General features: G+C 38.0%; 1 protein-coding gene across 1 annotated transcript in view; it reads left to right on the top strand.

The window, feature by feature from the left end:
* Positions 1 to 16175: 16175 nt before the first annotated feature.
* The window catches only part of LOC126820626 (protein FAM167A), a 45270-nt gene continuing 35718 nt past the window's right edge, over positions 16176 to 25727 (top strand). The window contains exon 1 of the mRNA XM_050548711.1: positions 16176 to 16310. The gene's annotated coding sequence lies outside the window, so the exon portion shown is untranslated. The remainder of the gene's footprint in view (positions 16311 to 25727) is intronic.

The raw sequence follows: 25727 nt of genomic DNA, 5'->3' as shown, positions 1-25727 counted from the left end.
GAGAAGGTACCAGAGTATATATATTTTAATGGTGGCTTGCCTCGAGCTTATTTCCTGTAATGTTACTCAAACACCACCAACAACAATATTATAACACTATCCCTTCGAGTTTGCCCTACTGGGATACTAATGAGTAATGGCCCCGGCGATAGAATGTTAGATCTACGGATACCCTATTCCGTTTTCAACTGTCGACAGTGTAAACTAAAATAAAACTAAAACTAAATAAACCAACTTCCGCTTAATGTTCACAAACTAAGTTTTATTGTATAGAAAGGTCAAATGAAATGAAAACGAGCATACGGCATCCAGTGTTCTATGAGGAAAATGTTGCCCGGGCAGCGGTGCTTCGGCCAGCCTTTATTTCAAATTCCAACGTCTACACCGGATCCCCGTGTTCATATCATTCCTTATCCAGCCCTCCGCTCTATTTATTATATACTCTTCCAAACAAGTAGGGGATATTCATAAACAATGCAAAACTGCGGAAATGCACTGCTGTTTTTATTAGAGGTAACCAGTGTATGTTTATAACAGACCAATTTCCTACACATGAACATAAACAGTACATATGGGCAGCTTATCTGACGGCCCCATTTCACTCGCATTGAGATACACTGTCAAAAGTGAAAATGGACGTTTTTGATTTTTATTTTAATAATGAGTAATTGCTCCACCAATCCTCAGACATTCATCAACCGTCAAATCGCGATTTGGGGCAATATGACCCACTCCTCCTGCAGTGCCATGGCCAATTCTTGCAGTATTGTCCGTTGACGTTGACGTCGACGAACACGTCTCCTGATCAAATTAAACGTAAAACACTAAAGCAAAGATACGCTAAACAGTAAATCTTATGCAAGAATCGGTAGGAAAGCAAAGATGGATAGATAAACCAGCACGTGGCAGTTTTCATCAACCCTTCCTTGAAGTGTCAAATTTGACAATGAACCCCTACCACGTGTATGGGGCTATTGCGTGTTGCATGTGCAGCTCAGTGGTTCTATTGGGGCGATAAGTTCTTCATCTGTGAACATACTCTCAAAGCATGTCAAATGTCCATAAATATTTATCATATCGCAACCTGCATAGCTATTTGCATTTTAATATCCCCTACATTTTTTTGAAGAGTATATAAAGAGTTTGCCATCTCTAACAGAAATAGCAAATCAGTTGTATATTTTTACTACAGGGGGTTAGCGCCTTTAATAGAATCCTACTATCAAAAAACTTTGCAAGGTCGAACTATAAAAATAAAAAACCTAAAAGACCGATCATTACTATTCAGAAAAATAAGTGAAATAAAAATAAAACTATTTTTACAGCCCCGAAACAGTCTATATGACCTTTTAACCCCCTGTTTATAAGACATTGAAACAACATGTGCTTGTAAATAGTCGTGAAATACAAAAAGGGGCTACTTGACCCCTGGTAATTGATAAATAAATGAAGGGTTTAATAGGGGTTTGTGATGATAATGAACTGTAGTCCCCCCTCTTCAAACCCTGATAACAAAAAGTTTTGTGGGTTTTTCTTCACATAATAAAACTGAAGTTGATGATTGACCTGTGTTATTATATACTTAGTCGTTGTTTGTTCAAATAATTTCATTCATTATCTCTTGAGATTGTCTGTGATGTCTCTTAATTGGGAAAGCTAGTGTAAATGAAAAGACTATTTAACACACAAATATGGCTAAATCTATTTGTTAAGGCTAGCTTAATTTTTGTCGAAGTGGCTTAGATGTAAATAAGGTTTGGGTCAATCTGGTTAAAACACAGATCCTATTTCGTTTCGTTTTTATAGTTGTCTTTACTACACTTGGATCTGGAAGAGTTGTTATTTAACTCGTGTTCTGAATGGTGTCAGGGATAGCCAATGAAACGGTTTGTTACGGCGAGCTTTAGGCGTGTTTTTCACGGAACTGTTGGTAATCAACTAGTAACATCAATGCTGATTAGTTAATCAAATGTCTGACGTCATAGGGTCATAAGTTGGTCTTTTGACCCCTGACGTGACCTATCGCTATAACTTGTCAGATCTTCATGTAGTGTAGGCCATAGAAAGTATAATAAAAAAACGAAACGAAATACGGATCTGTATTTTAATCCGATTGGGTTTGGGCACGGGATTGTAGGATTGTAGGTTAGGGTTAGCGTAAACATTGGGGCTAGGTCCAGTGTTAGGGTTAGGACTGGGATTAGCGCTATAGCCCTGTTTACATCTCGTGACCTATGGCGAAAAATTGAGCTGGCCTTATCATTTAGCACTAACCCACAAATACGCCCTTTATGGGCATCTTTTAGTATCAGATTTGTGCTTCTTTTACGTCCGCTTCCAACTTGGGTGATATCGCAGACTCAACGGGTGCCAGCGGAAACAAATTATATATAGACTATATATAGCAAAAAAATAGATTGACAGGCAACAAAACATGCACAGGAAAAGTACGAGACAAACTAAACATAACAAACCTTACTAATAGGTTGCCAGACAACAAAACATACACACGTCAACTTCAAGACCGGAAAAAACTTATAAGCAACCATACACAAACAAACGATAGGTTGTCAGGCAACAAAGACCATAACGTTCTATAGTTAGTTAGTGTTAGTTGTATTTTACGTCCGCTTCCACCGAGGTGATATCGCAGACAAACGTTCTATAACCAAGATGTCCGTTTTATAACCAAGGGGTCCGTTCTATAACCAAGGGGTCCGTTCTATAACAAAGAGGTCCGTTCTATAACAAAGATGTCCCGGGTTCGACATAGTGTTTGCCAATAACGTTCCTCGTGATTAATCAACCTGTGGTGGTTTGAAAGATACAATAAGTTTGTAGATGACCATAATATAGTTTTCTTTAACACCATACAAAGGCTGGACGTGGTTAACATTTTATAAACCGATCAGAATATTGCTACTTTACAAAGACTAAACTTTATAAATTAATAACTACATCGCTACTTTAATAACAATGTTGGTATACAGAGACTGGGTGTGGTTAGGTTTTTTGTAAATTGATAACAATATTGCTGTACAGAGACTGGACGTGGATGATTTTCATTTAGATTAATAACAATATTGTCATTTTAACAGAGACTTGACGTGGTTAGATTTTATAAATTGACAACAATATTGCTACACAGAGACTGGACTTTATAACTAATATGTAATAGCAATATTGTTGCTTTATCAAAAACTGTACGTGGTTAGATTTTATAAATTAATAACAATATTGCTACACAAAGACCGGACTTTATAAATTGATAACAATATTGTCATTTTAACAAAGACTTGACGTGGTTAGATTTTATAAATCAATAACAATATTGCCACATTATAGGACTGGACTTTATAAATTATATGTAATAACAATATTGCTGCTTAAGCAAAGACTGGACGTGGTTGGATTTTATAAATTAATAACAATATTGTCATTTTAACAGAGAATGGGCGTGGTTAGATTTTACAAATTAATAACATTGCTAATTAAAAACAAAGACGTTGTTAATTTTTAAAAAATTAATAACAATATAGAAACTTCAAGCTAAAAACGTTCAAGTGAACTATTGAAACTGAGAGAATCTTCGTTGACCTTTTTCATATTTTACATACTTATATGAGTTGAATGGCTAAAGTGTATTGGCGCGTCACCTTATCCCCTTGACCATGAAATGTTGTTTAGCTCTAAGCAAAATGTAATATAATGTTATATTGCTTCTTCAAACTTTCAATAGCTCTATTAAGTGTCCTTTAGTTTTTTAAAGGGTACATATATCTGGTTGCTATGCCACCACGTTTCAAATATTTCATCAAACGTATATACTTACAGTTTCTGAAATGTTTACAATTCAGGGGCCGTCTCTGTGCTGCTCCTAAACAGGGCAAGGAGTCGTGAGAAGTATTAAATTTCTTTTTCACGTGGATATTGGAAATTTGACTTTGGTGACCGTTGAATAGAGATCTCCCTGTTATGTGAAACACATATTACTTTGTCGTATGTGGGGTCCAGTAGAGATGTCCCCGTTATGTGGAACGCATGCTACATTGTCGTATCGGAGGTTCAATAGAGATGTCCCCGTCATGATATGTATGTGGAACACATACTACTTGTCGTACCGGAGGTTCAATAGAGATGTCCCAGTCCCTGTTATGTGGAACACATTGTACCTTGTCGTAACTGGGGTCCGATAGAGATGTCCCCGTTATGTGGAACACATTCTTATAATCACCGATAAAAGCATTCTATAATCAAAATTGTCAGCCTTTCTCATTATTTTGTCAATTTGGGTTATCTATAACATATAGTTCTTTATCGGTCTTTTATTGTATAATACATTTCGTCGCTAGTTTTAATCCATTAACTCTCGATTTCTTAAGAGAGAGAGAGCGAGAGAGAGAGAGAAAAAAATTAAGATACGGTAGTTCATGTCATAGACAAAGGAGGAGAACTGTCTGGCAAAATACATACATAACAAACCACAAATAAGTGTGAGCCTACCTATTTACCTCAAAGGCTAACAAAACTCGGATGTTGGGAGAGAGAGAGAGAGAGAGAGAGAGAGAGAGATGGGTTTAACGTCCACTCGGCACAAACTATGTCATTTCGGGACTGACACATGGTTCAATTTTATTTCATTAATTCGCTTGTGCGTAGGGGTCTTTAGCAGTGGGAGGAAACCAGGGGACCCGGAGAAAACCCATGAGGTTGGACATACGACCCGACTCCTCGTCACGTACAATCGAAAATCGAAACCACGCCAGTTGACTCAATGACAGATCTTAAGATACAGCGCGTACGCGCTACGCGCTAACCATTCGGCCATCTACCCCCACCCCTATTCTTTTAGAGAAATACTTTGGGATCATCTATGTATAAGTACATTAGGTTGACTATGAGGTAAAGTTTTACCGCTATGTCGCCTAGTCTTATATCGAATTCAAAGTGCCAAAGGGTCTTTTACGCGCACGCCAATCTGTATACAGGAACTCTGTTTTTCGTTGTCAGGCCCCCGTCCTGCACCACTTCCAAGGGGAAACCACGCCGATGAACTTTCTCGGCCAACACCAGGAGAGAACCCCCGACCTCCAGTTTAGCGAGCCAACGTCTTACCCACTTAGCCACCACGGATGCCAGAAGCTGAGTAATAAACAGTAACTAGTATATTATGTACTGGTAGTTATACCTAACTAGAAGAATGCCCGGCTTCGCTCGGGGGTCATAACTCCGAAACCGGAAGTGGTAGACTAACGCCACCTGGCCTATGTTACTCCCCGGTCCGAGCTACCCCTATACCCCAAATTTCAGACTCGGGGCAGAACTAGTGTAGCCGCCAACCCCGAACAGACAGACATACAAACAAACAGACAGACAAACGACAGTCACAAATATTAGTATAGATAGAAGATGTGACATATATTGTTGACGTTTATACTAGTAAGAAAGACAGTATATTATTATAGGTGATAAATGACAACTAGTAATAGTAATAGTAGGTATATATAATAGGAGGTATATAAACATAGATCAGTGGATGTATATACACATGTAATACTTATTTAACACCATCAGATATATCATATTAACACATCTGTGTATATAAAACTCAAGAGAGATATGTGAGTTTTCGGATATATGATATAAAGTTGTTGAAGTAGAGATATGTAGATTGCTAGTATACATGTACTATATGATTTGTTTAAACTTGCAGGAGACCCATAATTAAACGGTATTTATTGTGGAAGTTACTATAGGATTTTATATAAAATTGTGGAAGTTACGATATAATTTTATATAAGGTTGTGGAAGTTACTATAGGAATTTTATAAATATAAAGGTGTGGAAGTTTCTATACTTTTTTATATAAAGTTTTGAAAGTTGCTATAGGATTTTATATAAAGTTGTAGAAGTTATTATATGATTTTATATAAAGTTGTGGACGTTTCTATAGGATTTTATATACAGTTTTGGAACTTACGATAGGAATTTATATAAAGTTGTGGAAGTTACGATAGGATTTTATATAAAGTTGTAGAAGTTACAATATAATTTTATATAAAGTTGCGAAGGTTATTATATAAAGTTGTGGACGTTACTATAGGATTTTATATAAAGTTGTGGAAGTTACTATAGGATTTTATATAAAGTTGTGGACGTTACTATAGGATTTTATATAAAGTTGTGGAAGTTACTATAGGATTTTATATAAAGTTGTGGACGTTACTATAGGATTTTATATAAAGTTGTGGAAGTTACTATAAGATTTGTTTAAACTTTCAGACATACGAAATTAAATGGTGTTTATTTATCTATACGTAAAATATACTCTTGGTTATAGAAGAACTCTACCGTACAAGGTTGGTTGTTTTATTTCATTATTTCGTCTTTATTCTTAAACATTTCAACATGATTAAAGCAACAGGCAAATAAGGAAATTTTGTAATATCGTTACTAAACATGAAATGGAATGGGATTTAACGGCCTACTACTGTTCTGATCCGACTAGTCTAATAAAGACGGACATGCAGTGTGATATGAGGGAACTTTTGCCCAGGTAGCGGCACTATGGCCTACCCTTATATCGAATTCCAACTGCCAAGGTATCTTTTACGTGTACGCCAAGGAGTACACGGAACCTCGGGTTTTCGTCCCACCCGAACGACTAGACAGCTGACCTTGTCACGTCCACCACCCTGCACCACTGACAAGTGGAAAGCACACCGGAAAATACCAAGGACGTTTCTCGGCCAGTGCAGGGATCGAACACACGACCGCCAGGCTACCGAGCCAGCGTCTTACCCACTTATCCACCGTGGCTCCAATATCGTTATTAACAACATTATGTTTATATATTAACAGCACATAACAATGTTATTTTATGAACAATTACAGTTCTATGAGAACCAAAAGCAGTCGGTCCAAAATCAGCAAATCTAATTCTGTCATCGCCATGCTATTAAACAAAGGTTCATAAACATTATTTCAAATACTAGGATTATTTACTGAATCAACAATTTATTGACGTATGTTAATCTACTTCTGATAATCCTATTACAGCTGGATTACTTCTAGCTTTCATGGTTGGATATCATTAAGTGGTGGGATTAACCTTGTGAAGGATTATCTTGGGTTTATTTATATTAAAGTATTAACTTCCGGAGTATTCAACAGCAGAACTCCTGTATTCGAATATTCGAATGCTAGTCTGATATTCGAATATCCATGCATAAAAATTAAAGTTGATCTATCTTAGTTGGTTTCTAATAGGGAGGGGTGGGGGGCTTAACGTCCACTCAATACAAACTAGGTCATTTCGGGACTGATATAATATGATTCGATTATATTTCAATAATTGGCTTGCGCGTAGGAGTCTTTAGCCGTGGGAGAAAATCGAGGAATGGAAACGATGCCACTTGACTCAATGACAGACCTCCCGATCCAACGCGCACGCGTAAATCATTCGCCTCCCCCTCACATTATCATAATATGCTAGTCTCACAAGTATTGTGTTGTTGAGTTGGCGATGTATATAAATACCTTGGTATGTACTGCCTTGTGCACAACACAAACTCAATTATAATTAATAATTTTTCAGGAGTAAAAGGTTCATATACCAAAGTAGATAATTTAGTGAACCGTGAAAATATGGGTAAGTTATTTTTAGAAGTGTATGTGTATTTATTAATATGTCAAGTCCATAATCAACTCTATAGACTATTGGATAACTGTGATATTGAATGGATTAGAAGAACTGCGCCATGTAATATTTAAACGGTTAATCGAGACTTATGTTACTATTGTTACTCAACAATCGAGACTATATTTCAAAACTTCAAACACTCAGAACTTCGCTTAGTAATTTTAATAAAATTTTCGATATATTCATTTTTCATTATCTATATTTGAACTGTTATAGTAAGAACAGACAGCCCTTTCTCCAAATCTTACATAATGCATCTTTAACACGGCTAATAATCGTCGATGATAAATCAGAGTCATATTATATGTTTGGCCTACGCATGTCAGTTTACTAATGGCGATAATTAGGTTTACAACATGAAAACCATGTTAACTAAGATGTAAATCATGTAGGATATGATTCATCCGACACCAAGGGATTGGCTGTAAACACAATGTAGAATGTTAGTTTCGTTAGCTTACTTTATGTTGTTGTTGATCGTAGGGTTTAGCGTCCGCTTCCATTGAGTGTGTTATCGCAGACAAGTGGGTTAGGTTAGTATATTCAGAACATGTACAGGGGTTGGAGAGAGAGAAAGAGAAATGGGGTTTAACGTCCACTCGACATAAAGTAGGTCATTTCGGGACTAACATATGGTTGAGTTTTATTTCTATAATTCCCTTGCGCGTAGGGGTCTTTAGCAGTGTGAGAAAACCGGAGGACCCGCAGAAAACCCACGAGGTTGGACAGGCGACCATACTCCTTGTCACGTACAACCGAGGATTCGTGCCAGTTGACTCAATGACAGACATTATGATACAGCACGCACGTGCTAACCATTCGGCCATCCAACCTACCACCTTACCTGTTGGAGGAAACCAGAGTACCCGACGTAAACCCATGTTGAGGAAACGCCCCAATCCCCAAACAACCACATACCCTCACATCAGCGATCGAATCTGATTTCTTGTGACTGGCCAGCTAGCACTCGAAGCGCGACACTCTAGGCTATCCTACCCCCTTCCCCTTCCCCTCCCCCCTCTCCCCTTGTCTCAAGCTTTTAATTTTTTGGGACATTTTCCCGCGTTGTGTTCAGGTTTGCCAGCGACCTTGTGCATTTTCTGGTCGCCGTACGGTCGCAGCAGCGCAGTAAGGACGCTACCCCGGTCTGACAGGGGCATAAGAGAGTGTGGGATATGTATGTGCAAAGGGGCACAAATTTGCCTGTATTCTCTGGTATTTTAAAACCCGGATCCATTCACTTTATTTGAATTATTTGTTTGTTTGTGATTTCTGCGTGTTGAGTCTTGTCCGTATATTTGTTTTTGTGTAATTTATGTGTGGCGCAGTCCCCCTGCACTTACTATTTAGATGCCCTCCAATTTTCTTTCAGATTGATATTTCTAGTCAAATATAGGTGATAACATTAAAATTATGCTCGTTAAAACATTTATTCGGTGCAAATATCAAATATATTTCATTTTATTGCTTGTTTAAACCATTTTAGCGCAGATTAAGCCATGCTTAAAATACATATCATCTCACAAAATTCGCTATCCGGTTCTACGACTTTAAAAATATGTTGACATTGACAACCGAGACTTTTACCTACTGTTAACCCAGGAGAAAATTATCATGACTGTTTTTTAAACAACAGAAGTCATAAATTTTACAAGTTGTTTATCAGTTTGACCCAGTAGTGAACCATGTAAAAAGTTAAAGATATACATGTTTCTTAATCTATTACTTACATATATTCTACATTAGAATTTATCATATTGGTCTGTCTAAGTCAAATTGTGTGCTGGGCGTCAATGAGTTCATCCAGAGTTGTTTAAGATATTTTGTTCTATACGAGGACAGATGATAAGGCGAGTCAAGAGTTGTTTTAGGTATGGTATGATATGGGATTTATTTCAGAATTGCCTTGGACAGGTTTGTGGGGTGTTTTTACGTCAAGTGACGTGGTTTCCATGCCACACTTTTAATACGTACGCTTCAGGTCATATTGTCCATCTTTGTGTTAGTGACGTGGTTTCGGTTTTCTGCTGGAGTAGGGTCACCTACCCGACATCGTGGGTTTTCTCAGGGTACACCGTTTTCTTCTCCGTAGTACCCTAATTATGTGTATACCATATGTTGGACCCCTAATGATATAGTTTGTATTCAGTCAGTTCATTAAAGATACATTATGTAAGATTTAGATAAAGAGCTAGCCATTGTTGCTGTAATAGACAATGAAAATGAATAATGTGAAAATTTCATTCACATTACTCTATCGCGAGCGAAGATATTAGCCTTTGAAGGTTTGACAAGACGTGTGCAATAATTTCAACCACCGTACTGGTTGTTCAAAGCTAATTCTCACTTCTCCATTTTCAAATTAAATCAAAATTTGACTGAACCTTTCTAATCTATTTAATATCTGATGCCATCGAGAGTTGGTTATGGCCTGGATCAGTTAATTAATGTCTAATTACTAATTTAGAAAACATTTCAGGCCTAAAGAAAGACCTGCACTAGGCAGATTTAGCCCTTGAATGATGTATGTTTAATTACATCCCACTTCTACTCGTTGCCACTGGCAACCTTTGATAAAACTGTCCTGTTTATTTGCAATACATGCATAAAAGTATTCGTGTATCAGAAATGTACAGAAAGAGTACTGTTCATTTCAGATACACGGATACTTTAATGCCGGTTTAGATACCTATCAAGCAATCAGTAGCGGACGTTTAGTCCGACCCAGATCGCAATTGATAACGATGGCTCTGTACAGTGTACATGAAACAACTAGTCAAAATCATAGTAACAAAACAAAATGGGGGGAACTACATGGCAGTTCAAAAACATATACAATGACATTAAATTAACATAAGTACATATTACAAAAATCAATTATTATACATATCAATTGGCATCTATTTCATAATTTGGTTTGATTTATATTAATATGCAATGGCATTAAATTAACATAACAACATATTACAAAAATCAATTATTATACATATCAATTGGCATCTATTTCATAATTTGGTTTGATTTATATTAATATGCAAAATATATAAATTAGAATATTGAATAATTATTTTAATTAATTGTGATGATAGAAGGCGCAGTTCTCTGCTGGACACTTCACAGGCATTGAAAATAAGCAGGATGAAAAAAACGCCTAGAAAGTCATAAACTTTATTACAAATAAATTTCAACGGAAGAACCATCCGCCGATGCATACTTTCACCAGGAATGACCCATGTTTCGCATTTCCTTTACACTGCATTTAATAATATCGCAGTCCTCTACGCCATAGACAAGTTGTTTTGACGATGTGGTCTAAACAAACACGTAATTGTTTTACGCTCAGAGTATCATAGCAAATCACTGCGAAATCATTCTACCATGAAATGTAACGTGAGGCTCAGAAAGGGATAAATAATGAAAGAGCAGAAAGTATTTGTCACTTTTCGGTTGAAACGACTCGATAATAAATACTATTTTTCACATTTTGATTCACAATACTCGATAGAAATGTGATGTAAGTAACTTATTAGCATCTTTCCGAGGTGTATCAGTGAATATCAGGACAGTTTTGGTCGGGAGCCGCCTCGGCTCCGCCTCGGCTGGGCCCCTCGACCAAAACTGTCCTGATATTCACCTATACACCTCGGAAAGGGTGCTAATAACTACTACTTAACAAAAATAGAAACAATCTTCTGCTTCAAATATGTTCTCTGGTTAAAATGTCCCTCATGGCACAGTGCATAACGTATGCATGTCTTCAGTATCCCGGTTGGTGCTGAAAAGGAGGACGTTAAACCCCATTTCAGTTCATTCTGATATGCACCAAATCATATGCTACTCTGCACGTATATTAGATATGAAATGAAATGAAATGAAATGGGATTTAACTTAATGTCCCACTGTTCCGCTCCGACTAGCCTAATGAAGATCGGAATACGCCATACAGTGTGCTATGGGGGAATTGTGTACACGGGAGCTCGGGTTTTGATCCCAGACAGCTGTCCTTGTCAGGTCCTTCGCTCTGCACCACTGACAAGAGAAAAATCCGATCAACTTTCTCAACCAACACCGGGGGCGAATTCGTGACCCCCCGACTAGCGACCCAGCGTCTTACCCACAAAGCCACCGTGGTTCCCCTATATTAGATATGGTTCGTTCATTCCTAGAGTTTTACGTCCACTTCCACCATGGGTGATATCGTAGAAATGAAAACAAATGGGTTTAACGTCCTACTGTTTTGCTCCTAAACTGGGCTAATGAAGACGGACATACGCCATACAGTGTGCTATGAGGGAAATTTTGCCCGGGCAGCGGGGCTACGGCCTACTCTTATATCGAATTCCAACTGTCAAGGGATCTTTTACGTGCACGGCAATTTGGACACGGGACCTCGGTTTTCCGTCTCATCCGAAGGACTAGACAGCTGTCCTTGTCAGGCCCTCCGCCCTGCATCACTGACAAGGGGAAGCCACGTCGGAAAATCTGGATGAACTTTCTCGGCAAATGCAGGGATCGAACACCCGACCTCCAGGCTAGCGAGCCAGCGTCTTACCCACTTAGCCACGTGACCCCCCCCCCCCCCCGTGATACCGTAGACACTATTAGATATAAAACTGTATGCCTTATATATAAATATATATGCATTATAAAATCGGAAGACATTCATTAAGAACAGACAGATAGACTTATTTTTTAATTTTACCTACTGTAAACATTGAAGTACTTGTGCTTTATCTACTGTAGGCTAAATACATATACAAATACGTTAATTGACAAGTCGTTTCGTTTTAGTAAACTGGTTACTAATTTGATTGACAGGCTGCCATATTTAATTTGTCATACTTTGTCATTCTGTAATATGTCTTTTATTTTATTCAAGCTGACTAAAATAGATTTTTTATTCAAATCTTCAAGCATTCTGATGACATATGACACTTCTTTTATATAAAATATTTATTTTATTTAGTTTACATACACCACAGACAATACACGCTTATACTTAAAGTTGTATTCCCCATGTATAAGATGTCGAAAATATACACCTCACGATCAGTTTACACTTAAAAGCCGCACTCCCATGTTATTCTTAGTTAACGTACACGCGGCAGTCTAGACCACTAGTTCATCCTATCTCCTGATTATGATTGCTCTAAAATATGACTAACAACGTTCATATAAAGCTATATTTCCGTGTATAACATGGCTGAAATATATAACATACAATGTGCGCATAAAGCTGTATTCCCTTATAAAGTTGTATTACCGTGTATAAGAAGGCGCCAATAAGATCTTTATGTATACATTATTTTGTTATGCCAATTAAGTAAGAACTGAATCTTTGTCTCGTCTTTGTATCAATTCTTTCAAGTCGGTGGAGGGGGTGGAGGTGGGGGCAAATTGTCTCACGCGTGTGCTTTAGACCTTAAGGTCTGTCATTGGGTCAAATGTCGTGATTTCGATTCCTAGCTTGTATGTGACAAGAAGTAGGGTGTGTTTTCTCCGGACCCTTCAGGTTCCTGCTACTGCTATTTATTGAAATAAAATTGAACCATATAATCATGTCATGTTCATAGTTAGGCCCGAAATGACCTAGTTTGTGTGTGTGTGTGTGTGTGTCTCTCTCTCTCTCGCTCTCTCTCTCTTTCTCTCTTTCTTTCTTTCAAGTCTAATTGGTTTAATTATTCTTGTCCATTGAGATCAGACCAGGTCAAGTCAGTTGAACCCAAGCCTCTTAAATATCTTAAATATGTGGTTAGACCGTACTGTAGCCTGATGTACAGAAACATAATCACGAAAAAGAAAAAACAAAACAACGAATGTAGGTCAGATATCAATTAGACATTTAAAAGTTGTGTGGGTGTCATTGGTGTAAATAAAATATAAAATTTACACCATTCATTTATTTCTAGGATTTGTGAGCGTAAATTTCTATAGAGAGCGTTTAACGTCCACTCGACACAAACTAGTTTATTTCGGGACTAACATATATGGTTCAATTTTGTCTTTAGCATTGGACGGACATCGGAGGGCCCGGAGAAAACTCACTAGATTGGGCAGGCGACCCTACCCCTTCTCACGTACAAGCGGTTACCGAAACAAAGATGTGGTAATCAGCTTTTTTTTTTAAAATCCGAACATGGGGTAACCTAAACCGCTTACCCCCATTTAAGTAGCAATTCGAACCCATTAAACCTCTTTGGAAGAAAACCTCTGAAAGAAAACGTCTGTGACGGAAAGGTCTGTGGTCGGAGCACCCCCCCCCCCCCATCTATTACACCAAAAAATATTGATTATTTTTGGGGGTTGTGACAGTTGTTTGTAGGGGTGGACTATCTTACCTCTGTGACGGGAAGGTCTATGGTCGGAGCGCCCCAGCCCCCCCCCCCCAATATTTGTACTATTATACCAAAACGTGTTGGTTATTTTGAGATTGTGACAGACGTTTGTAGGGGTGGACTATCTTACCTCTGTGACGGGAAGGTCTATGGTCGGAGCGCCCCAGCCCCCATCATAATTACAGATTGGTTATTTTTGGGGTCGTGACAGTTGTTTGTAGAGGTGGACTATCTTAATCTTTATTCGTCTCACTCCCTTTTTTACAACCGTAATTTACCTTTATTTATAAAATCCCGTGTATCTCTATCTTTATTAAGAATTTTATGGTTGGTTTGTCAAGTGATAACCTTTTCTTAATCAACCACCTTTCATCCAACATATATACAAAATATTTAAAGAGATATTCCTTCTACAAAATATCACTGAATTATGAGCAAGCACTTTAAAAATGTTAGTACCATCATCAGAACAGACTATACTGGCTTCTATGAAATTCAAGCACAATTTATCGTTGATATTTTTTTTTGCGATGGGGGGGGGGGGGGGCTTTTGTAGTATTGATTGTTGTATATGATGTGGTGAATATCGTACACAATGGCACCTGGTGCTACCTATTGCTCTAGAACATCCGATGTCACTAATCTTTATATAACATCTGATGTCACATATAATTAATCTAGATGATCTCGTGTCATTTATATTTATAGAATACATTGTGTCACTTATCTTTCTAGAACACATCGTGTCACTTATCTTTCTAGAACTCGTCGTGTCACGTGACGTATCTTTCTAGAATACTTATCGTAAGAGATCTTTCTTGAACACCTCATGCCACTTATCTTTCTAGAACACCTGGTGCCACTTATCTTTTTAGAACATCTGGTGTCACTTATATTTCTAGAACACCTACTGTTCTAGAACACCTGATGTCACTTATATTTCTAAAAGATCTGAAACCACTTATCTTTCTAGAACACATGATGTCATGTATCTTTCTAGAACATCTGACGTCACTTATCTTTCTAGAACACCTGATATCACCTGCTTCTCTCTAGAACACTTGGTGTCACTTATCTTTCTAGAACACCCGATATCACCTGACACCTACTGTTCTAGAACACCTGATGTCACTTATCTTTCCAGAACATTTCATATCACTTATCATTATTTCTAGAGTATCTGAAAACACTTATCTTTCTAGAACACCTGGTAAGACTTATCTTTCTAGACCATTTATTTAAAGAATTCCCATAGATAACAAAATACCACCGTACTCTTTGCATTCGATATTATAACATAAACCAAATTATGCTGACCTTTTATAATTGACCTTTAAGATGAAAATTATCCGTGTGATCTGACGTATTCCAAACTTCACCCGATTGCCATTGTTATACATTACTTCTGACGTTACTACACAAATGGATCCGATCTTTTGGTTCAGTTGGGACAGGTACCCACGAGGAAAAGCTTATAGTTATTGATGTGGGATGGATAGCCGAGGTCCAATATATAACATTGTCAGCACGTTAAAGATCCTCTGACAGATGGAATCAAAATAAAAGTAAGCCACCGCGCCACTGTCTGGATAAAATATCCATGAATGGCATATACCCGTCTTCATAGCATGGATGGTGAAGATAGTATTACGTTAAATAAACCACTTGTCATTTTATTTCACGGTATTTACTTGCTTTCTAAATGTATATCATTGATTATCATTGATTATCTTTGATAAACGTTCTTCTACGTAGTAAACATAACCATATATTTGATGGTGAATATTCCGGTGGGTGCTGTCGTATCCATGTCCTGGCCATAAATTCCAGTTATTTTTTTCACTGACGGTATCTGCTTCCATTCCTAGCTGTCCCGGTTTGATGGATGGCCGAATGGTTAGCGCGTGCGTGCTGTATCATAAGGTCTGTCATTGATTCAACTGGTTTCCTCCCACTGCTAACGACCCCTACACGCGAGCGAATTATTGAAATAAAATTGAACGATATGTTAGTCCCGTATATGACCTAGTTTGTGTTGAGTGGACGTTACACCCTCTCTCTCTCTCTCTCTCTCTCTCTCTCTCTCAGCTGTCTCTCTGATCCGTCCCATAGATCTATTGAAGCATGTTGTACTGGGTGGCATGTCTCTTTAACAAGATAAGTTGAATTGTATGTAGTGTTTGGATGACAGTGAAACATCTATTTTAACACAGTTAGTTCATCAATGGAGTAATAGGTGTGTAGACGACTCACTCGACTCACTCGTATCACAGGTATAGTTCAACTTTACTTCACTTTACTAGTATAATTATATACTGGGGTGTATTACAGTTTGCTAGTGTTTATCACAGATATTAACTATAAACTGGGGTATATTACAGTTTTCTGGCATTTATCACTTTACTAGTTATATTAACGTTAGATCTCTTTACTAGTATAATTATATACTGGGGTATATTACAGTTTTCTAGGGTTTATTACAGATATTAACTATAAACTTTAATTTATTATACTATACATACTGGGATATATTGCAGCTATTAACTATATACTGGGGTATATTACAGTTTTCATGGGTTTATCAAAGATATTAACTATAAACTTCAGTTTATTATACTATATATACTGAGGTATAGTGCAGTTTTCTAGGGTTTAACACGGATGTTAAGTACAACTTCAGTTTATTATACTATATATACTGAGGTATAGTGCAGTTTTCTAGGGTTTAACATGGATGTTAAGTACAACTTCATTTCAAATTACTGATATGGTGGGGTATATTGCTTTTTCAAATGATTATCACAGATATTAATTGCATTTCTCTTTAATATATATAATTGCGCAAATTGCAGTTTTCACAAATACAGTTAAATTTAAATTCATTTTACTATACATTATATTGTGGTATATCTAGATGTTATCGCCATTATTTATCGATCCCTGCATTGGCCGAGAAAGTTCATCCAGATTTTCCGACGTGGTTTCCCCTTGTCAGTGATGCAGGACGGAGGGCCTGACAAGGACAGCTGTCTAGTCCTTCGGATGAGACGAAAAACCGAGGTCCCGTGTAAACATTGGAATGCACGTAAAAGATCCCTTGGCAGTTGGAATTCGATATAAGAGTAGGCGATAGTGCCGCTGCCCGGGCAAAATTTCCCTCATAGCACACTGTATGGCGTATGCCCGTCTTCATTAGCCCAGTATAGGAGCAGAACAGTAGGACGTTAAACCCCATTTCATTTCATTTCATGTACTTCAATTCATTTTATTAATTACAAGGTGTTATAACCTGCATAGTTGAACTAAGTTCACTTTCAATATTATATACACATTGTGTTATAGTGTAGTTTGGGAGTCACGGTGGCTAAGTGAGTAAGACACTGCCTCGCTAGCCTGGAGGTCGCGAGTTCGATCCCGGTGTTGGCCGAAAAAGTTCATCGGGATTTTCCGGCGTGGTTTTCCCTTGTCAGTGTTGCAGAACGTAGGGTCTGACAAAGACAGCTGTCTAGTCGTTCAGATGGTCCTAAAAAAGCTGTGGCGTGCTCGTAAAAGATCCATTGGAATTCGATAAGAGTAGGCGATAACGCCGCTGTACGGACAAAATTTCCCTCATAGCACACTATATGGCGTATGACCGTCTTTATTATCCCAGTCAGTGCAGAACAGTTGGACGTTAAACCCCATTTCATTCATTCAATATATTGCATTATTTATATTATATATTGTGGTTTATTGTATTATTTACCATATATTTTCTGGTATACTATTTACCATGCACATTGTCGCATATAGTATTACTTACCATATATGTTGTGGTATATTTCAGTTTTTACCATATATGCTGTGGTATATTTCAGTTTTTACCATATATTGAGGTATATTGCAATATATGGTGGTGTATTGCAATATTTACCATATATATATATATATATATGGTTGGTGGTGTATTGCATTATTTACCATAATTGTATATTGTGATATATTGTAGCATTTTCCATATATGTTGAGGACTATTGCAAAATTTATCCTATTATCCTATATATTGTGGTATATTGCAATATTTACCATATATGTTGAGGTATATTGCAGTATTTATCCTATATATTGAGATATATATTGCAATATTTATAATTTATATTGAGGTATATATTGCAATATATATCATATATATTGAGGTATAGTGCATATATTATTGTGGCGTATTGCAGTTTTTACTATATGTATATATTATGTTACACAACTATTTCCTGTGGGGGTGTATAGTTTGTATATAGTTTTAAAGCTTAAGCCAACATTTACTTACATTATATGTAAAAACACCGTGAGACCGGAAAATACAGCGAGGTAAGAATTAACTTTAAACTCGTATATAGACTTGTAAATTGGCGAGATATCAATTAGAACATCTGTTACTTTATCTTATTTAAATCAAAATTGGATAGTAATTAGACAGACTCTGAATGATAGTCAAATACTTGGTTTACCCACTCTATGCAAGGTTTTTGTTTTTAGCCTACCCCATTACGTGAAATAGCTTTTTATTTCGTCTTGAAACTGACATTTTGTCAAGTTATTTTGGCAGTCAGGTTTATAAATAGAAAGAATGAAATGTAGTTTAACGTCCTACTTTTCTGCACCAACCGATATTGAGCCATGCCGTGTTCTAAGAGGCAAATGTGCCAAAGCACTCGTCGAATTCTAACAGTCAAGGGTTCTTTTACGTGCAAACCAACGTATAGACGTAACCTCGGTTTTTCAATCTAATTGGGGGGGGGGGGGAATGGTTAGCACGTGCGCGCTGTATCATAAGGTCTGTCATTGAGTCAACTGGCGTGGTTTCGATTCCGCGGTTGTACGTGACAAGGAGTAGGGTCGCCTGTCCAACCCCGTGGGTTTTCTCCGGGTCCTCGGTTTCCTCCCAATGCTAAAGACTCCTACGCGGCAAGCAAATTATTGAAATAAAAATTAAACCATATGTTAGTCCCGAACTGACCTAGTTTGTGTCGAGTGGAGGGTAAACCCCATCTCTCTCTCTCTCTCTCTCTCTCTCTCTCTCTCTCACTCTCTCTCTCTAGAAAATACCATTGATAGTTGGAATTCAAATTCACATTTCAAATTAAAGCTGCATACACTACACAATGGTTTCTCTGGTTTTCAATTTTGAGCGAAGTCTGTGTCACTACAGGCCCGGAACTGTACAGCACAGTGGACGCTTACGGCTAGCCCCCGGATCCATTCACTTTATTTGAATTATGTGTTTTTTATTTTGCTTATAAAATAGACAAGTAGTAGAGAGTAATATGATGAAAAAGCTATTACAGGATTTCATATACCGTGACTGTGACGAACCCACGGGGGTGCCATTCTCATTTCAAATTCAAACTGCATACAAAGAGTATAGCTACACTCACATCAACCACCTGCCTCTTACCATCTTAAAGGAGCGCAGCCCTAACGTGAATCTCTAATATTTGATAATCTTCTTGCTTCAGTCCCAAGAAATATTCTCGGTCAACACTGGGATTGAACCCTCGAACCCTGACTCACCCACCCCGTCCCCAACTTACAACAGATGCATCTGAGTATGAATTTAGAAATACAGCTCTAATTGTGTGTTACTGCGATACGATTTCAGTCTGCCAAGGGACACCGTATAGTCATTCGGATGGGAAGAAAACCCAAGGTCCCGTGTACCCATGACAGTTGGAATTTCCCTCATAGCACACTTAGATGACGTCTGTCTGTCTTCATTAGCCAAATAGGAGAAGAACAGTAGGACGTTAAACCCCCATTTCATTTCATTCGGAAGCTTCACGGGGGGGGGGGGGGGCTAAGTGGGTAAGTGGGTAAGACACTGGCTCGTTAGCCTTGAGGTCGGTTGTACGATCCTTGCATTCGCCGAGAAAGTTCATCCAGATTTTCCGGCGTGGTTCCCCGTTGTCAGTGATGCAGGGCGGAGGGTCTGACAAGGACAGCTGTCTAGTCGTTCGGATGGGACCAAAAACCGAGTTCCCGTGTACACATTGGCGTGCACGTAAAATATCCCTTGACAGTTGGAATTCGATATAAGAGTAAGACGTAGTGCCGCTGTCCGGGCAAAATTTCCCTCATAGCACAATGTATGACGTATGCCCATCTTCATTAGCCAAATAGAAACAACACAGTAGGATGTTAAACCTATTTCATTTCATTTGGAACCCTCAATGTCCACTGCCCTTTAAACAGCGATGACGTGAGAGTAAACACCGTGATAGTGTTATAAAAAGACTCGTGACAGATTGAAGAAAGCACAGTTACAAAATTTTAAAATAAACATTTGTTTAGAAAGAAAGAGTCTGTATTATACGACCGTGTATATATTCTATTATATATCACCGAGGCTGATCACAATTTGTAGAAATATGACAACAAGGACGATATTTTCACAGGAGTATCAAGTTACCTAAATACCTGTACTTTTAGAATCCGTGTAAACGGGTTAACTGTAATTATAAGATAGCTGATGATTAGGGGCTTATGAACAAAGGCTATGTAAGGTAATTAGGGGCTTGATAATAAAGGCTATGTCAGGAATGCCGTCAGTAAAAATATTTTAAAATGTATAATGCGGGGAATAGACGATTATTGGGATGGTCTAGTGGTCTAGAGTGCCGCGCTTCGACCTCTAGCTGGCCGGTCACCTCTGGCTTGCGATTGTGGTTTCGATCCCTGGTTTGAGCGTATGTGGCTTGGCGATAGAGGCGTTTCCTCAACCTCGTGGGTTTACTCCGAGTACACCAGTTTCCTCCCACAGGAAAGACAATTGCGTGTGCGCTAAGATAATATGAACATTGTCTGCGATATCAACTTTGTTGGAAGCGGGCGTTATGCAACAATAGATGATCTTAAAAATCCGCCTTTATGGTTTTAAAATGTCATGTTTCACGAAGGATGAACCACCGTGGCCCAGTAAGTAAGGTACAGTGTACGTAAAATAATCCTTGGCAGTTATAATTCGATGAGGAGTAGGCGGAAATACTGCTATCTGGGCAAACTTTCCCTCTTTGCACACTGCAGGGTGTATACCCGTTTTCATAAGCTCGAACGTTTTCCCGGGCAGCCGCGCGATGCCTTATTTTGCCTGTGTTATATACGGGACCTCTATATTTCGCTCGATCGGAACGATTAAACCGCTTTCCTTGCTAAGCCATTGGCACAGCAAAGCTGAAATGGAGGACAGGGCAATGGCAAGTGGTATTGAATGTTCCGGAACGATTAAGAATACAATGACCAGTGCACGATGCCATGAAGGAGAATGTTATTAGATTGGAGGCGTGGGGGACTCGTTAGAGTTGTTTCGTGTGACTGGATATTTAAACATACATTATGCAAGAGCTAAATCTGCCTATTGCAGGTCTTTCTTTAGGCCTGAAATGTTATCTAAATTATTAATTAGACATTAATTAACTTATCCAGACCATAACCAACTCTCGATGTCATCGCTAGACTGGAATGTTTATTAGATTAGTTTCCGATTTGCTGTTCGACTTACATTCATAATTTAATCATGAAATGAAAAATCGAGACTAGGTTTTTTATCCTATTGACTTTAGTAATGATGATCGAGGCTAGGCCGAAAATTCAATCGCTAAATTCTCGGTTCAGAGTGGAGCAATTGGACTGAAATTTTCAGCAAATTCCCTTCACAGTATCTAGTTTTTAACTATTATAGTGAGAACTGTCAGCTCTTTACCTAATTTCCCATTATGTATCTTTAAACATCTGCAGGACATCTTTGGGCATACAAATCCATTCATTCATCAAGTTTCGTAGGCATTTCCTCAAAATTTTTGAAAATAAAAACAGGTTTGATTGATTGCTTCAAAATTGTTTTAAAATGATCTAAAACATCGTGATAGGTTTGTTTGTGTTTAGTATTTTTGCCTCCGGTCAGATTTTATTTTTCCAAGTTTCAACTTTGTAATTGATTGCCGTAAAATGTGTCAAATATTTGATGATTAAGGGCGTGTTAAATTTATATACCGGATTAAAAATACACCCATCAATTATTCATTGTTTCATTTTGTGCAATTGGATCTATATAAAATATCATATCGTTTTTTTATTATTATTTTATTTGACTACAATTGGAGCTATCTCAAAGGTCATATTAATTTTAAATAATTTATTGGTTGCGACCTATTAATTTTTGTTTTTATCTGAGCAATTGGAGCTATATGAGGTAGAAAAAAGGTTATATATTTTTTTTATTGGATTTGATAAATAAAATAATAAAATATATTTACGCGATTACATTATTACATTATACCATAGGACTTTATAGTTTACAAATATATCAATCTGACCAAAATACAGATCTACACTAGATGAAGATCTGACTAGTTGTAGTGGGAGGTCGTGTCAGGGGTCATACGAGCGGCTTTTGACCCTATGACCTCAGCCATTGATTAATCAACAAGCGTTAACGTTTCTAGTGGTTTACACACAGTTCCGTGCATCGCCGTAACGGACCGTGTCATTGGCTAATCCCTCACATCAACCAGAAGGCGACTTATATAACAACTCTTCCAGATCCTAATGTTGTGAAGAAAGTAAAACGAAATTTTGAACTATAAAAAACGAAACGAAATAGGATCTGTGTTTTAATCAGATTGCAAATATATATGGGAAACCTCAAGAAACCAGATTTTATTAAACTCTGTTTCTTTCTTTCCTTTGAACGTGGTGCGAATATTTTCACCTTTTTGTTTAAAACGTCAGATATTAATTTTGATGAGAAGATATCAACCCGAGGCGTGGATGCACAGTCTATACACGACAATAAAACAAAGGCAGTGTACCGTAGTTAAAACAGCCATCTCCAAAATAATTGACGTCAGCAAATTCAATTAAAATTTTAAAAATCTAATTGATAAACAAAAATAAGTGGGGTTTTTTTTTTTGTTTTTTTTTTTTAAAGTTCCTGAGTGGTTTTATCTTTTGTTTTATGAAATCTATATTTTATATCTATGAATGTCTATATATGCAAGGCTAGTTTGTTTGCTAAAGGCTCCTGATGTTATTCATATTGCGAGTGCGTCAAATCACCTTGACATACTGATACTGATGCTATAATGAAATGAAATGGGGTTTAACGTCCTACTTTTCTGCCCCGACAGGGCGAGTGAAGACGGGCATACGCCATACATTGTGCTATGACGGAAATTTTGCCCGGACAACAGCACTACAGACAACTCTTATCTTTTACATGCATAGCAATGTGTACACGGGACCTCGGTTTTTTGTCCCATCCGAACGACTATACGTTGTCTCTAGCTAGGCCCACAGTGCTGCATCACTGACAAGGAGGAACTTTCTCGGCCAACACCGGGAGCGAACCCGCGACCTCCAGGCTAGCGAACCAGCGTCTTACTTATTTGTTTGATTTTTTGCAATGTCAAATTTCTGTCTTGTCCGCAGGTTAATATTGTAGATAATTGTTTTGCGTGTAGTGCGGTCCCCCTGCACTTACTATTAGTTAGTCACCGTGCATTAAAGTCAAATCAGCTGATATCAGTATACTGATGCCATACTAATATAAGTCCTATTCTCGTGCTATATTAGCGACAGGACGATTTGCCTGCTCTCTCTCTCTCTCTCTCCCTCTCTCTCTCTCTCTCTCTCTCTCTCTCTCATTGAGTCAACTGGCGTGGTTTTGAATCCCCGGTTGTACGCGACAAGGAGTAGGGTCGCCTGTCCAACCTCGTGAGTTTTCTCCGGGTCCTTCGATTTCCTCTAACTACTTAAGACCCCTACGCGCAAGCGAATTATTGAAACAAAATTTAAACCACATGTTAGTCCCGAAATGACCTAGTTTGTGTCGAATGGACGTTAACCCCCTCTCTCTCTCCCCCCCTCTCTCTCTCTCTCTCTCTCGCTCTCTCTCCCTCCCCACCCGAGCGCGCTCTCTCTACCCCCCCTCTCTCTCCCTCCCTCTCTCTCTCGCTCTCTCTCCCTCCCCACCCGAGCGCGCTCTCTCTACCCCCTCTCTCTCTCCCTCTCTCCCTCTCCTGATGAAAGAAGAATGATAGTCAACCCAATTTACACAAGTAAAGATGTAGTTCAACATTACACATACTTGTTACAATCCTCAGATGTTTCGACAAGTGTTGTTTTACTAGTATAAAAACTCCTTACTCTATTCACACTGGTCGAATCATTGTTTGTTGATATTGGGTCAGTGGCTTGTACACCAGATAAAAGATCATATAATATGTTTGCTAATGTTGGGGTCTAACATGGCTTTCTTAAAAGGTGAAAAACGATAGAATTGGAGGTTTAAAGGGCTGTTAGCACCAGTCGGACTATGTTGAGTTTTTTTCCTGCCTTTATTCTTCCACCATTGTATATGGAGTTCCGTTGGGGTCTAACATGGCTGTCTTAAAAGGTGAAAAATGATAGAATTAACGAACGGAGTTTAAAGGGTCGTCAGAAACAGTTGGAATATGTTATGGTTTATTCTCCCACCATTGTATATGGAGTTCCGTAGAAGAGGTTGTAAAGACAAGTGTCATTGTTACAAGTGAGAACTTTTTTTATTCTTGGAATATTTGATTATGAGTGGATATTAACAACGAGAGAGAGAGAGAGAGAGAGAGAGAGAGAGAGAGAGAGCTCTGGGGGGTGGGCGAGGGCACATTTGAAGTTTGCACTATCCTTGGTTTAGTAAATGCCCAGCGAAAGAGAGAGAGAGAGGGGGAGAGAGAGAGAGAGAGAGGGAGAGGGGGAGGGCCCTGGAAGGGGGGAGAGAGCACATTTAAAGTTTGTACTATCCTTATTTTAGTAAATGCATAGATTGAAGCAGTTCAAAAAGTCTTATTAGAAGGCTAGTAGTGAAGTTCGCCCAGGTTTTGCGCTATACGATCAAGTTAGTGCTGCCATGTTTGTGTTCCTCTTGTCAACTGTGTAACCATTCTGTTTGATATTGTGTATTTATATATGTTGATGTCTACAGGTAACACAAATATTGTATAATAAATATACCCTGTATGTAAAAACACCTGTGTCTATATATAAAGGTATATACAGGTATTCATCTTTTCTTTCAACCAAATCCTCAGAAAGAGACATCTCTCCTTCATAATATAATCTTCAGTTGGTGTTGACATATATAGCATGTTTGTTTTTTAATTTAAACAAAATGTTAGGCTTTATTTATAAAAATGGAGGATGAGATGAGTTATATAGGATATTTTAAGCTTTTCGGTCCACAGAAATTGCTTTGTTTGTCAGAGTTTAGAAGCGATTGTATAACCATGATATCACTAATAGTTGAAATGTTCACAGTAAGGAATGAAAGAAGGAAGAAATAAGGAATGAATGAAGTTTAATTACTTACTTGTATAACCATAAGGCACTAATAGTTGAAATGTAGTAATGAATGAAAGAAGGAAGGAATAAAGAATGAATGAAGTTTAATTACTTGAACAACCATAATTTCACTAATAGTTGAAATGTTCACAGTTATGCAGGAAGTAATGAAGGAAGAAATAAAGGAATGAATGAAGTTTAATTACCTACTTTTTTGCCCCAACCGGGTAAATGAACAAGGACATACGCCATTCAATGTGCTCTGGGGGGGGGGGACGTTTTGTCCGGACAGCGGTCAAGGGTTCATTTACGCTCACGCTAATGTGTACACGAGACCTGGT

Source organism: Patella vulgata, chromosome 5 (genome assembly GCF_932274485.2).
Source record: "Patella vulgata chromosome 5, xgPatVulg1.2, whole genome shotgun sequence".
Taxonomy (NCBI): domain Eukaryota; kingdom Metazoa; phylum Mollusca; class Gastropoda; family Patellidae; genus Patella; species Patella vulgata.
Note: the sequence above shows the minus strand (reverse complement) of the source record. Positions and strands in the feature narration are given on the sequence as shown.